Genomic DNA, 14,879 nt, shown 5'->3' on the forward strand with positions numbered 1-14,879 from the left:
CGGGCCCAGAGTATTTTCTAGTCATGTTGTCATGAAAAACATAATGCATTGTCTGCAAGGCTGTTGCTGTCATGTAGTGCACTGGGTATTGTTATCATGCAGGGCTCTGGGAATTGCCTAACACAGTGCGGTCTTTGTATTTGTTTGAACCAGGAAGTAGAGTCTTCCTGATGGGAGCCAGATAGTAAACATTACTGTAATAGTTTATGGCCCTATTCCCGTCAATGCTGCTGACCATGTCAATCAATTATGTAATCAGAGGTTTATGGAGAAGGGGAGGCACTAGCGGTAAAGCTGTGTGTGAAGGTTTTGTGTGTGTGTGTGTGTGCGTACATCTAAACTGGTTGTGTGAATTTGGAAAGTAGCATGAATTCTCTCATGAAAATCTTGAGGTAAAAACCACAAGTTTAGAAATGAAACTGTGTACAAATGCTGCATCTTAATTTTATCATCCTGTTGTTGCAGTCATTTTCTTGCATTGAAGGAAAATGCAAACATGTAGGTTATTCAAGGTTTGAAAAGGCTTCTAAAGTTAGCCATTTCCACTTTACAATTTGACTTGATTTTCCCTACAGAAAAGTGTATCAATCCCTACAAAAAAATCCATTCATTATAATCCACATATTCTGTTGCTGCAGGATTATTTTCCTGCTGTAGCAAACTGGCTCAAATTAAAATCCTACATCTGTAGTTGTGTGTTTTTTCCTTTATGATGTGAGAAAGTGGAGAGATGTTCTGTGTAAGTGTGATTGTGTTTATTCATTCTCAGTTGTGTGAATGTGTACAGGAAACCTTAGTGTATTTCTAAACCATAGCACTTGTAACACTGTCTAACTGTGTGTGTGAGAAAGAGAGAGATAGTTAATTTCACTTTTGTTTATTCTCTATTTCACTTGCTTTGGCAATATAAACATGTTTCCCATGCCAATAAAGCCATTTGAATTGAATTGGGGGGAGAGAGAGAGAGAGAGAGTTACTCACACTATTGAGAAATTCTCCACCCAGACCCTCACGTACATCTTTTACACACTGTTAACCACAGACCATCATAAATCTCTCCCACGTGGAACCTTTCACCTCTCTGACCTCACATACACTAATTCTCTGACCCCCTCGCCTCTTTCTCACTCTCAAAAAACACACACACACACACACACACTACAGTTCAGTACACTGCACATTACCAGAGAAATGTTTCACGCGTACCCCACATAGCAAATTGGCAGGTGTTAAAATCTCGGTGTTGAGGTAAAACAGTGTTATATCTGAGAGTTGATTCTAGAGGGGTTAACACCAGAGGGGGTTAAATTGACACCACATTCAGTTAAAGTGTTCATTAAATTGCACACAGACAGACAGACGTGTATCCTACATATATGAAGGCACAAAGAGAATCGGTTCAATTTGGTAAAAGAAAAGTGCGCTTTAATATTAAGTATTGAAATATCTTAGAAATATAAATATGTGCAAAATTCCTTTATTCATTTCTATTTTGTAATGCTTTTATTTTCCGTTGTTCCAGATAGTTTTCCCCTGTCTGCCAGTCTAGTGGCGAGGTTATGAGCCGTCTTTATGAAAGACGAGTACTTCACATGTAGCTGGGCTGATGCGACACATGTAAACATTATGTTGTTAGTAAATGTTCAAAATGACAAACGTTGATCTTCTACTAATTAGACTTCTATCAGGAAGACATGGATTCAGCTTAACACTACATCATCATCAAAGTCATCACGTCTTCGTCATCATCATCTTCATCACTACCATCATCATCAGACCAAATGAAGGGGTTGTCATCATCTCTGTGGTCTGAAAACCATCTCTAACCACCCCTACCTGTCTTCCTCACCCTTTCCTAACCTCTCCCCTAGCCTCACCCCTACTTGTCTTCCTCACCCTTTCCTAACCACTCCCCCAGCCTCACCCCTACTTGTCTTCCTCACCCTTTCCTAACCTCTCCCACAGCCTCACCCCTACTTGTCTTCCTCACCCTTTCCTACCCTCTCCCCCAGCCTCACCCCTACTTGTCTTCCTCACCCTTTCCTACCCTCTCCACCAGCCTCACCCCTACTTGTCTTCCTCACCCTTTCCTACCCTCTCCCCCAGCCTCACCCCTACTTGTCTTCCTCACCCTTTCCTAACCTCTCCCCCAGCCTCACCCTTTCCTAACCTCTCCCACTTGACTTCTGACTATGTTCTGTTGTAGTTGTTTCTGCCAGTATCTCAACCTATTTCCTATAGTGAACTACTTTTTGACCAGAGTCCACAGGGTCCCAAAGTAATTCTCTATAAAAGGAATAGGGTGCTATTTGGGGCACACACATTGTTGTTTCTGCCTGCCTGCCTGCCCGCCAGGTCCGGTCCGTCTGTCTGTCTGTCTGCCTGCCTGCCTGCCCGCCCGGTCAGGTCCGTCTGTCTGCCCGCCCGGTCTGCCTGTCTGTCTGTCTGCCTGCCCGCCCGGTCAGGTCCGTCTGTCTGCCCGCCGGTCCGGTCTGCCTGTCTGTCTGCCTGCCTGCCCGCCCGGTCAGGTCCGTCTGTCTGCCCGCCGGTCCGGTCTGCCTGTCTGTCTGTCTGCCTGTCTGTCTGTCTGCCTGCCCGCCCCCTGGGACTATAATAAGATCCACTGTTAGCTTTGGTTGTCTGCCAGGGCTTTTGTCTGACTAACAGTGGTCTGCTCAGACTCACTGTCACAACTCCTGTTGATGTGGTGGGGGGGGGGTAAAGACAAGAGGGAGAGACAGGGGCACCTCCATCACATTCTAACAGAAGAGCTTCCAAAGCTGCAGTATAGCTGTATGTATGCCTGTGTGTGTGTCTATCTGTGTGTGTCTATGTGTGTGAGGCTAGAGGCTGTTGTCAGCCATGATCCCTCACACCTTCCTATGAGGCCATGCTAGTTGGCATGCAGCAGTGGAAATGTGTACGACACCATGCACACAAACACATTCACTCTGCTATGGGCCCCTCATTTGACATTCTCTGCCATACTCCCCACCCTCTCTCTCCTTTTCTCTCATTATACTTCTATCCCTCTCTCTCTCTCTCAATCCAGTCAGACCATTTTACATGTCAGACAGGAGAAAGAGGAGAGGTAAGCTTCTGCTAATCAATAGAAAGAGCTGTTCCTCAGCAGCACAACAAACCCACAGGAAACCTTCTGACAACACTCCGAAAGCCACTGCTAAAGTGTGTGTTTGCTTGCCTGTGAGCACGTTCACTGTCTGCGTCACTGTAATCTCTTTGACTATCCAATCACAGCTTCCGCTGGGAGAACGACTAACTGGCTGACAGGGCAATCACTTCTGACCCCCAGCTTTTTCCTGACTCCCATTGACAGTCTCTCCAGGAGAGGCGTATCCATGGCTACCTATATGAAGCTCCACTTGATAGGAAGCAGTGGCATCCATCTAGGATCAGCTTACCCTCTCCAAATCCTATCCTCAACCGTTAGACGGGGAAACCCCCAAACTGAACTGTGTGTTAGATGGGAGCATCGTACTCCGCCAAGAAGTCTCTTAGAGTGTGAGGGAGCTGATGTGTGTCGGGGGGATCCGGGCCCCCCAGGTGTCCGTTCAGGGTCCTTCTACACAGGTGCTGGAGGGAGGACAGGGAGGAGGGGAGGGGTCGACGCAGTTCTAACGGAACCTTCTCTCCCCCTGAGTGGATCAGATACAAACTCCCTGTCCCCACAGTCTCCCCTGCAGCCGCAGCCATGCCTCCCCCTGTCCTTACCCCGGCCCCGGCCTCCCCATCTCCTCCTCCACCTCCCTCCTTCCCCATGTAGTGTCCAATCAGTTTGAGCACACAGTCGAAACGCGGGGGCGTGTGCGTGCAGTGGGGGTCAGGCTGCAGGTAAAAACTTCCCCCCTGGCTGTGGATCCGGAGGTTCTTGGTCCCGCGAGCCGTCTGGACCGACAGTGTGAAGAAGTAGTGGTGGTCGGAGGAGTCTCGGACCAGGAAGGTCCCGGGGGGCTGGGAGCGGAGCAGAGCGCTGGCCTCACGACCCCCCACTGCACCCCAGTAGAACCCACTCTCCTGTAACTTACGCACCGCACACAGCACCTGGAACAGGGGGAAATAATAGGTTTTAATATAACAAATTGTTTAATTTATGCTAAGTAGGTACATCAAATATACTATACACACAGCACCTGGCAGACGAACTATAATATATGATGCTGTAATGATAACAATTAGACAAACCATCTGAGACTGAGAGGAATAATGATGATGATGGGTTAGCATTTAGTAAGAGGCTAGCTAGTTTGCATATAGTACATGTGGAACTGCCACATGATGACAGAGTTGAACTGGCCTGTTGGTAGTGTGCGTGCGAGCTGAAGGGTTTGTAGCGCAGGGGGTCCACGTCTGACCCCTGACCTCTGGCCTCTGGGCGGGTAACGCTGCTCATGGCTGGGGGGGTCGTGCCTGCTATGGGTTACCATGGCGCCCTGACCCCCCCTGCTCGGCTTGCTGACCGAGGGGTGGGGGGTCCAGAGCAGGGAGGGAGGAGGAGGTACGAGGGGAGGAGGTGAGTTGTGATGGAGGTAGGGAGGAGAAAGGGAGAGGACGTGAGGGAGGAGGAAGGGTGAGGACGTGTGGGGGGAGGAGGGGAGGAGTAGGGTAGCGGACGTGATTCCCAGAGTGAAGACACTGAGTGGCAGTCCAGAGAGGACCTCAGAGAGACCACCCACTGCAGACAGCTGCAGAGAGAGAGTGAGAGTTATCTCTATTGAAAAACTTCATTCATAACAAACCGTGTTTTTATTTATATATAACACACATATACTCACACACAGTGCCTTCGGAAAGTAGTCAGACACCTTGACCTTTTCCACATTTTGTTAAGTTACAGCCTTATTCTAAAATGGATTAAATAGTTTTTTCCCCTCTCATCAATCTACACACAATACCCCATAATGACAAAGCGAAAACAGGTTTTTAGAAACTGAAATATCACATTTACATAAGTATTCAGACCCTTTACTCAGGACTTTGTTGAAGCAACTTTGGCAGCGATTACAGCCGCGAGTCTTCTTGGTTATGACGCCACAAGCTTGGCACACCTGTATTTGGGGAGTATCACATTCTTCTCTGCAGATTCTCTCAAGCTCTGTCAGGCTGGATGGGGAGTGTTGCTGCACAGCTATTTTCAAGTCTCTCCAGAAATGTTCAATCGGGTTCAAGTCTGGGCTCTGGCTGGGCCACTCAAGGACATTCAGAGACTTGTCCTGAAGCCACTCCTGCGTTGTCTTGGCTGTGTGCTTAGGGTCGTTGTCCTGTTGGAAGTTGAACCTTCGCCCCAGTCCAAGGTCCTGAGCGCTCTGGAGCAACTTTTCATCAAGGATCTCTCTGTACTTTGCTCTGTTCATCTTTCACTCAATCCTGACTAGTCTCGCAGTCCCTGCCGCTGAAAAACATCCTCACAGCATGATGTTGCCACCACCATGCTTCACCGTAGGGATGGTGCCAGGTTTCCTCCAGACGCGACGCTTGGCATTCAGGCCAAAGGGTTCAATCTTGGTTTCATCTTGTTTCTCATGTTCTTAGAGTCCTTTTGGCAAACTTCAAGCCGGCTGTCATGTGCCTTTTACATAGGAGTTACTTCCATCTGGCCTGATTGGTGGAGTGTTGCAGAGATGGGATAACCTTCCAGAAGGACAACCATCTCCATAGAGAAACTATTGAGCTCTGTCAGAGTGACCATCGGGTTCTTGGTCATCTCCCTGACCAAGGCTCTTCTCCCCCGATTGCTCAGTTTGGCCGGGCGGCCAGCTCTAGAAAATGTCTTGGTGGTTCCAAACTTCTTCCATTTAAGAAAGATGGAGGCCACTGTGTTCTTGGCGACCTTCAATGCTGCAGATATTTTTTTGGTACACTTCCCCAGATCTGTGCCTCTACACAATCCTGTCTCGGAGCTCCACGGACAATTCCTTCGACCTCATGGCTTGGTTTTTGCTCTGACATGCACCGAAATGCACTGTCCAATGTGGGACATTATATAGACAGGTGTGTGCCTGTCCAATCAATTTAATTGACCACAGGTGTACTCCAATCAAGTTATAGAAAAATCTCAAGGATGATCAATGGAAACAGGATGAACCTGAATACAATTTTGAGTCTCATAGCAAAGGGTCTGAATATTTATATCTGTAATAAAACCCTTTCTTTCTTATTGGTTGTGCCTGGCTGCCAAGTGGGTGGGCCTATGCCATCCAAGGCCCACACATGGTTGCACTCCTGCCCAGTCATGTGAAATCCAAAGATTAAGGCTTAATTCATGTATTAAATTGACTGGTTATCTTATATGAACTGTAACTCAGTAAAATCTTTGAAATTGTTGAATGTTGCGTTTATATTTTGTTCAGTGTATATATACACACACAGCGCATTCGGAGAGTATTCAGACCCCTTCACTTTTTCCACATTTTGTTACATTACAGCCTTATTCTAAAATGTATTAAATTATTGTTTTCCCTCATCTACACACAATACCCCACAATGCAAAAGCAGGTTTTAGAAAAATGTATTACAAAATAAAAAACAGAAAAACCTTATTTAAAAAAAATGTGGTCTGCAGTTGTGAGGCCGTTTGGATGTACTGCTTAAATTCTCTAAAACGAAGACGTTGGAGGCAACTTATGGTAGAGAAATTAACATTACATTATTTGGCAACAGCTCTGGTGGACATTTCTGCAGTCAGCATGCCAATTGCACACACCCTCAAAACTTGAGACATTTGCGGTGTTGTGTGACAAAACTGCACATTTTAAAGCATCCTTTTATTGTCCCCAGCACAAAATGCACCAGTGTAATGATCATGCTGTTTAATCAGCTTCTTGATATGCCACACCTGTCAGGTGGATGGATTATCTTGGCAAAGGAGAAATGCTCACTAACAGGGAGGTAAACACATTTGTGCATAAACACGTAGAGAAATACGTTTTTTGTGTGTTTTGAACATTTCTTGGATTTTTAAAATTTCAACTCAAGAAATATTTGGGGCGGAAAGATTGCTAGATCGAATCCCCGAGCTGACAAGGTAAAAATATGTCGTTCTACCCCTGAACATGGCATACTGGTCCTAGGCCGTTATTGTAAATAAGAATTTGTTCTTAACTGATTTGCCTAGTTGGCACCAACATGTTGCGTTTATATTTTGTTCAGTGTACATCATAGGCTGTATTAAACATGTATTATCTATATCTCCAGTATACCGTCAGACGATTCAATTGCCATCGATTGCGCCCCCGCGGGGGGATTCTCAGTAAACCGAGTTTTATGAATGAGTCCCGGTTCATTCTAAATAAACAGCCTCATTCCCATGCAGCCTGCTTGCGCCAGCAGAGCGGCTATGGTTCTCCGGTTTCACAGTAAATAGGCTACCCCGGATGGGTCTGGTCTGGCGGTCTCACTGTGCTGCTGGTCGTTGCATTTGGAGCGAGACGGAACGTGCCCGGCACAATAATGGATGGATCTTCATTCTCCAGGACCGCCTCTTGTTGTTACTCTGCCCGCTATGCATCTGCGAAACACGGCCTCCGTCTGAGCCAAGCTGGAGACTCTTCCAGCCACAGAATAGAAACATGACTTACAACGAAAACGCAGAAATAGACAATGCCATCTGAAATAAGGAGAATGAGTAGGCTATATAGCCTAGCGTGTGTCCCACATAGGAGTACTGTTCTGCATTGCGCCATAAACAGCCTACTGTTCGTAGTAGTGCTGGCTCCCTATGATGTTTTAGAGAGGCAACTGCTCGAGCCCAAAAAGCTCACCATATCGCCATTATGATAACGTGTTGCCCAATTGCACAATGCTATTTTACGCACCATAGAGTAACGGTCAAAGCGCCGGGTATGGAGCCTGCTTATTTACCTTGGAGATGGTTCCTGTCTCGGGCTCCAGCGTTCCTCCAAAGTCCCCGAGTTAAATCATTTATAAACTTGGTCATTAACTCCTGTCTCTTCTAACCGACAGAGGAACGGGTCCGTAGGCTATTGTCGGTAAAGACTTCGGGGTCCTCCCCCCCTCTATTCTTATTCGCTCTCAATTCAATTCAAAGGGCTTTATTGGCATGGGAAACATGTTTATATTACCAAAGCAAGTGAAATAGACAATAAACAATAATCAGTCCTTCTTTCTCTATCCAGCAAACGGAGGTAGTTGTGTTACAGCGACCAGCGAGTAGTCTCTAGAGCTGATATTCGTAAGGCTCCACCTCCTCAGCTCCGAAGTTCTTCCAGTAAGTACACACACACATACACACAAAAGAATAATCAGTGTGTGACCTTCTTTTACGGGGCGATTCCCGTATTAGCTGGTGAGTCCTCCCTTTCCCTCCACTCCGCCCTGACAAGATGAAACAGTTGAAGACGCTTATTTACCCTTGAGGAAACCCATAATTCCTGACTGACAACTAGCCTACATTGTACTTTACATTCACGTCATTTAGCAGACACACTTATCCAGAGCCAATAGGGTTAAGTGCCTGCTCAAAGGCACATAGACCGATTTTCACCTAGTGGTCTCGAGAATACGAACCAGCAACCTTTCAATTACTGGCCCAATACTTTTAACTACTAGCCTACTGCTGACCGCACTGATAAACAGTGATAACTGTAAACTCACTCACTTTTGTACATCACCTTGGTCCGTACAATTGACCTTATTTTAACGCACCAAAAACGTAATACTTCCAGATCAACTGTAATGTCAATACAATTGTAAAGCACAAGTTCTCCCCTTTCCAACAGAATCAAATACATGACCTAAACGCTGACCGTTTCTGCATAATTCAAGCAGGCAATGAGCTCCATCAGGTCTTTTTAAAAATGGCTGGTGGGGAAGCGAAACTAATGCGTGATAGTGAGAAGGAGAGATGTTGTGTGGGAAAATTGCCTTTTTTTCACTCTATCTGTCCAACTTATGACCTTATCGCCTCTAAAATGTAGATAAAACACTATAAAGAGTTTATATAATGTGTCATTACATACCTATTTGAAGGTTTGCGTCGAATTTGAGTCGGGTTTTTAGGGCGGTGCTAAAGTGATCTTAGAAGTAAACAGCGGCTTTGAGAATGATGATCGCATGCAATGATGACGATAAAAAATGACTAGGTATCCCCCCCTTACCCCCGTCACTGTCCATTTCTTGTTTTTAAACGATGAGAGAAGTGCTACACCTGGCGGAGAGCGATTGTAAGACAGAAATAGTTGCTTTATGCGCGCTGTACGTTACGACATGACACGTCACGGATGGTCCGTTTTTTTCAACTTTTCTCCAATACTATAGAGCCATTACCATGTCGATCAAAGCTTGAATAGAAACCTAGTTCACACCCCCGATTTTAAAGTCAACACAGTCGCTACAGCCCCATTCGTTTTCTTTGTAGCCTCATTTGAATGTTGCGGTTCCGCACATTTGTACGGAATGGGAATTTAGGGTAGCCTCCCAGCTAGCACATAACATTCTGAGAACCTTAGAGCTTGGCGAGAGTGTTATTGTCTTATGGTTATTTTGCATACAACCTTCCCTCAACATTCTGGGAATGGTACAAGATTGTTGCTTGGCTTTGAACATTCTCAAGAGATTTAAGGAACTTAACAAAAAAACGTAAATTTCTTGTCATTTCATTAGTTTAACAGAACGTTTCCTAAAAGTTACATTTCATTTCAATTTTGGTAATGTTCTAGGAACATTCTCCAACTGCTTTGACATGGAATGTTCTCAGAGAACATGAAGAAGCAACATTCTGCTGTGAGAATTTCAGTACTTCAGCATAACTTTTCCTACAGGTTTCCTCATGGTTCTATTTAAATGTTCTCAAATTGTTTCCGAGAATGTTAAGAAAACTTTCCATAAAAAACACAAGAAAACCTTAGTAATGTTCAGAGAACATTTTAAGAATGTTATTTAAATGCAGAGGATGCGCACAGTGCAACAATATGATGAAGTGTGAATATTTCTGCCACCCACATACAGGAAAACGGTTCCAAATAAATGACATCATTACGTATTCCACCACCCATGTTATTTACATTATTAAATGTCCATGTGGGCTCTGCTATGTAGGTAAAACCTCTCGTTCTCTCAAACAGAGAATCAGTGAACATAAAAGTTCAATCAGGAGAAACAACAGGGATTATCCAGTCGCAGTACATTTGAATGATGTAAAGCGTGACGTAAAACCTTTTAGATTTTGTGGCATAGAGAAAGTTAAGAGATCAGACAGGGTAGGTGATATCAATAATACTCTGAGTAAAATAAAATGTTTGGGATTTTCACCCTCCAGACATTATTTCCTAAAGGACTTAATGATGAAATGCCTATGTATGTTATGTTGTGAATTTGAACATGAATTATGCTCCTATTTAAGATTACTCTGTTTTTCGTACAATGTACCCAATGATTAATGAAAACTTGCTCGGTAGGTCTATGTCCTCATTTTGGTTTTACAGACGTGTTTAATACGTCTTATTTACACACTTTATTTGAATATTTATGAAATACATATTGTTATATTTGGTAGCACTTATTTGTTTTTCCTTCGCCTCCAACCTCTTTCGATGTGTGGAACGGATGTGGGCGGGGCTAGGTCTACATAAGGGTGCTAATTTTAAAAAACACACAAAAGCTCTGACAAAGGCCGTGAGGCCGATACATAAGCTTATTAAATATCAGTGATACTATCAAGAGCAGTGATACTATCAAGATCAGTGATACTATCAAGAGCAGTGATACTATCAAGATCAGTGATACTACCAAGATCAGTGATACTACCAAGATCAGTGATACTATCAAGATCAGTGTGCGGTTTCCTTTTTCCTTCATCTTGTTCAAATGTTACCATGCACCTGAAAAAAAGATTGCTCAGATGTACGAGTGTCTTTTGAATGAAGAATGTTATTTAAAAACATACATTCTGTTATCAGAAAGTGAAGAAAATGTTTCCTAAAAAACACAAGAAAACTTTAGTAATATTCAGAGAATGTTCTAAGAATGTTATTTAGCTGTGAGGGGAACGGCACCTCAGTACCTCCAGGCTCTGATCAGGCCCTACACCCAAACAAGGGCACTGCGTTCATCCACCTCTGGCCTGCTCGCCTCCCTCCCACTGAGGAAGTACAGTTCCCGCTGAGCCCAGTCAAAACTGTTCGCTGCTCTGGCCCCCCAATGGTGGAACAAACTCCCTCACGACGCCAGGACAGCGGAGTCAATCACCACCTTCCGGAGACACCTGAAACCCCACCTCTTTAAGGAATACCTAGGATAGGATAAAGTAAACCCCCTTAAAAGATTTAGATGCACTACTGTTCCACTGGATGTCATAAGGTGAATGCACCAATTTGTAAGTCGCTCTGGATAAGAGCGTCTGCTAAATGACTTAAATGTAAATGTAATTTAGAAACATATACATTCTGTTCTCAGCATCGACAAAACTCTCTCTATCCTATATTTTGTTAAGAGTGTGTTCAGTGTTCAGGTGTGTTGGTTCAGAGAACATTATTAAGAAGCAACATTCTACTGTGGGAATTTTAGTACTTCAACATAACGTTTCCTAAAGGTTTCATCATGGTTCTATAAACAGATGTGCGGGATAATAATGTGATGTGAGCCATTACCAGCCTTTCAAAGCACTTCATGGCTACGGACGTGAGTGCTACGGGTCTGTAGTCATTTAGGCAGGTTGCCTTTGTGTTCTTGGGCACAGGGACTATGGTGGTCTGCTTGAAACATATTGGTATTACAAATTCAATCAGGGACATGTTGAAAATGTCAGTGATGACACCTGCCAGTTGGTCAGCACATGCCCGGAGCGCACGTCCTAGTAATCCATCTGGCACCGCAGCCTTGTGTATGTTGACCTGTTTAAAGGTCTTACTCACGTCAGCTACGGAGAGCGTGATCACACATTCGTCCGGAACAGGTGATGCTCTCATGCATGCCTCAGTGTTGCTTGCCTCAATGCGAGCATAAAAGTGATTTAGCTCTTGTAGGCTTGTGTCACTGGGTAGCTCGCAGCTGTGCTTCCCTTTGTAGTCTGTAATAGTTTGCAAGCCCTGCCACATAAGATGAGTGTCGGAGCCGGTGTAGTATGATTCAATATTAGTCCTGTATTGACGCTTTGCCTGTTTGATGGTTCGTCGCAGTATCAGCAACCATCACTCCTGTGTTCCAATGGCACGCTGTGTTAGCTAATCCAAGTTTATAATTTTAAAAGGCTAATTGATCATTAGAAAACCCTTTTGCAATTATGTTAGCACAGCTGAAACTGTTGTTCTGATTAAAGAAACAATAAAACTGGCCTTCTTTAGACTAGTTGAGTATCTGGAGCATCCACATTTGTGGGTTCGATTACAGGCTCAAAATGGACAGAAACAAAGACCATTCTTCTTAAACTCATCAGTCTATTCTTGTTCTGAGAAATGAAGGCTATTCCATGCGAGAAATTGCCAAGAAACTGAAGATCTCGTACAACGCTGTGTACTACTCCCTTCACAGAACAGTGCAAACTGGCTCAAACCAGAATAGAAAGAGGAGTGGGAGGCCCCGGTGCACAACTGAGCAAGAGGACAAGTACATTAGAGTGTCTAGTTTGAGAAACAGGCGCCTCACAAGTCCTCAACTGCCAGATTCATTAAATAGTACCCGCAAAACACCAGTCTCAACGTCAACAGTGAAGAAGCGATTCCGGGGTGCTGGCCTTCTATGTGCACAGGTTGAGAGAATTTTGAGTAATCAAGGTGACAGCCAGTGACACATTTAATACCGCCTTGTATACTCTTGCCTGCATCTAGCTGATCTAGGGCGTAATCATTAGTCTAACAGTTACAAATTTGAGTTTCCATTTGATAAATTCAGGTATGTTTATCCCGTTCCGTTTGCTTCCGTTTAAGAAATGTTTTTCAACAGAATTGGCGGAATTAATACACCCCCGATCACACGCAAACACAGTTCACTTTCACAATACCCATGTAAAAACAACATGATCACTTTGCTCCTTGTAGACAGTATGGTGGAATGGAATGCTCGAAGCATGTTGGCTAATGGGCAGGAGTTCAAGCAGTTCATTGTGGCGATTCCAGCTAAGGCTGATGTGATTTGTGTGCAGGAAACATGGCTTATTATACAGGGATGTGTATTGATTCGTAGGGACAGAGATGTGTGTGTGGGGGGGGGACTTCCCTACAGGATGCTAGGCAAAGGTATTGAACAGGAATATATGGTGGTGGAGGTGTGGCTGAGAGGAGGGGAGATAGTGGAACTACTATAATCCGTGTCAGATATTGGACCTGGAAATGCTGGAGAGGGTGGAGGGCCGGATAGAAGTAAAGTAATGTGGTGTGGGGATTTTAATGCCCACAACACGCTCTGGGGGAAGGTGGAACGGATGGATGGAAATGGCCAAGTGATGGAAAGTATGTATGATAGAAATGAAAGATCTTGGGCGCCTGAATGATGGCCGAGGGACCAGGATTGATGTAGCCACAGGGAAAGAATCTGCCTTGGCCCTCACTCTGGTATCTAGTGCGATGGCAGGAAACTGTGAGTGGGAGTTATGGGACGAGTCGACAGTAGGGAGTGATCATTACCCCATAGTATGAACAGTAGGCGGAAGGGAGGTGGAGGTGTCAGTGGATGGAGTAGGCAGGTGGATGTTTGGAAGGGCAAAGTGGGATCGGTTTCAGGAGCTGAGTGAGCAGGTGAAGGCTCGGGTGGATATGAGAGGGGATGTGGATTGTATGAATAACTGGGTGAGAACAGCTTTAGTGGGGGCAGCTACTGAGGCTATACCTAAGAGTTCAGGGAGGAGGAGGAGGAGGAAAGCAGTCCCACGGTGGACGGAGGAGTGTGGGGAAATGGTGCGGAGTAAGAACAAGGCATTTAAAGTACTGAAAAGGACGCATAACGTCCAACATCTCATTCAGTTTAAGCAGGCCCTGGTGAGGATAACTATCCGTCAGGCAAAGAGGGCATGTTGGCGTTGGTTCTGTGACACCATTTGGAAGGGCGACACCTGTGGGAGAATTGTGGGGAATAATTAAGAGGATGAGTGGGGTCAGAAGGGAGTGGGATTATCCAGTGTTGCCGAGTGGGAGGATGTGGCAGTAACAGATGAGGAGAAGGCAGAGATGATGGCCAAAGTGCATAGCTCGGCAAATTTGTCAGAGGAGGCGCAGAGGGGGAGAGAGGGAACGAGAGAGGAGCATCCTGGAGTGCTGGATAGGACGGAGGATGTAAATGATGAGTTGAATTTACCATATACTATGGCAGAGATGAAAAGGGCAATAGGTAAGGCTGAGTTAACTTCACCTGGGACAGATGAGGTGTGCTATGTTATGTTGGACCATCTTAGTGATGAGGAACTGGATAAGGTATTGGTGTTGTACAACAGAGTGTATGAGGAGTGAAAACTACCAGGCATCTGGAAGGAGGCAGTAGTTGTACCAATTCGGAAGCCAGGGAAGGACCCAACGAGGCCAACAAGTAATTGGCCAATAGCTTTAACATCACATGTATGTAAGATTATGGAACGGGAGGGGAACTATGGACCCAGTGCTCTGCTTAGAAGCAGAGGTCAGGAAGGCTCAGGTGAACATGGAGACTGTTGTAGCTGTCTTTCTTGATATGGAGAAGGCGTATGATATGATGTGGAAGGAGGGGTTGTTAATTAAGCTTGATATTATGGGGGTACGAGGAAGAATGTACAACTGGATAAAGGATTTCCTGTTTGGAGTTCTATCCAGGTGAGTGTGGGGAAGTCTCTCTCAGGCAGCTACCTGGTGGATAACGGTACACCGCAGGGGTACGTGATTAGTCCTCTGTTGTTCTCAGTCATGATCAATGATGTTTACGCTCAGGTACAGACGGATTTT

At 45.0% G+C, this 14,879-nt stretch overlaps 1 protein-coding gene and 1 pseudogene across 1 annotated transcript in view; one reads left to right on the forward strand and one right to left on the reverse strand.

The window, feature by feature from the left end:
- Positions 1 to 861: 861 nt before the first annotated feature.
- Positions 862 to 8,192, reverse strand: LOC115144439 (suppressor of cytokine signaling 3-like; annotated as a pseudogene).
- The window catches only part of LOC115144437 (CDP-diacylglycerol--glycerol-3-phosphate 3-phosphatidyltransferase, mitochondrial-like), a 38,380-nt gene continuing 31,658 nt past the window's right edge, over positions 8,158 to 14,879 (forward strand). The window contains exon 1 of the mRNA XM_029685487.2: positions 8,158 to 8,245. The gene's annotated coding sequence lies outside the window, so the exon portion shown is untranslated. The remainder of the gene's footprint in view (positions 8,246 to 14,879) is intronic.

Source organism: Oncorhynchus nerka, linkage group LG16, assembly GCF_034236695.1.
Source record: "Oncorhynchus nerka isolate Pitt River linkage group LG16, Oner_Uvic_2.0, whole genome shotgun sequence".
Lineage (NCBI taxonomy): Eukaryota > Metazoa > Chordata > Actinopteri > Salmoniformes > Salmonidae > Oncorhynchus > Oncorhynchus nerka.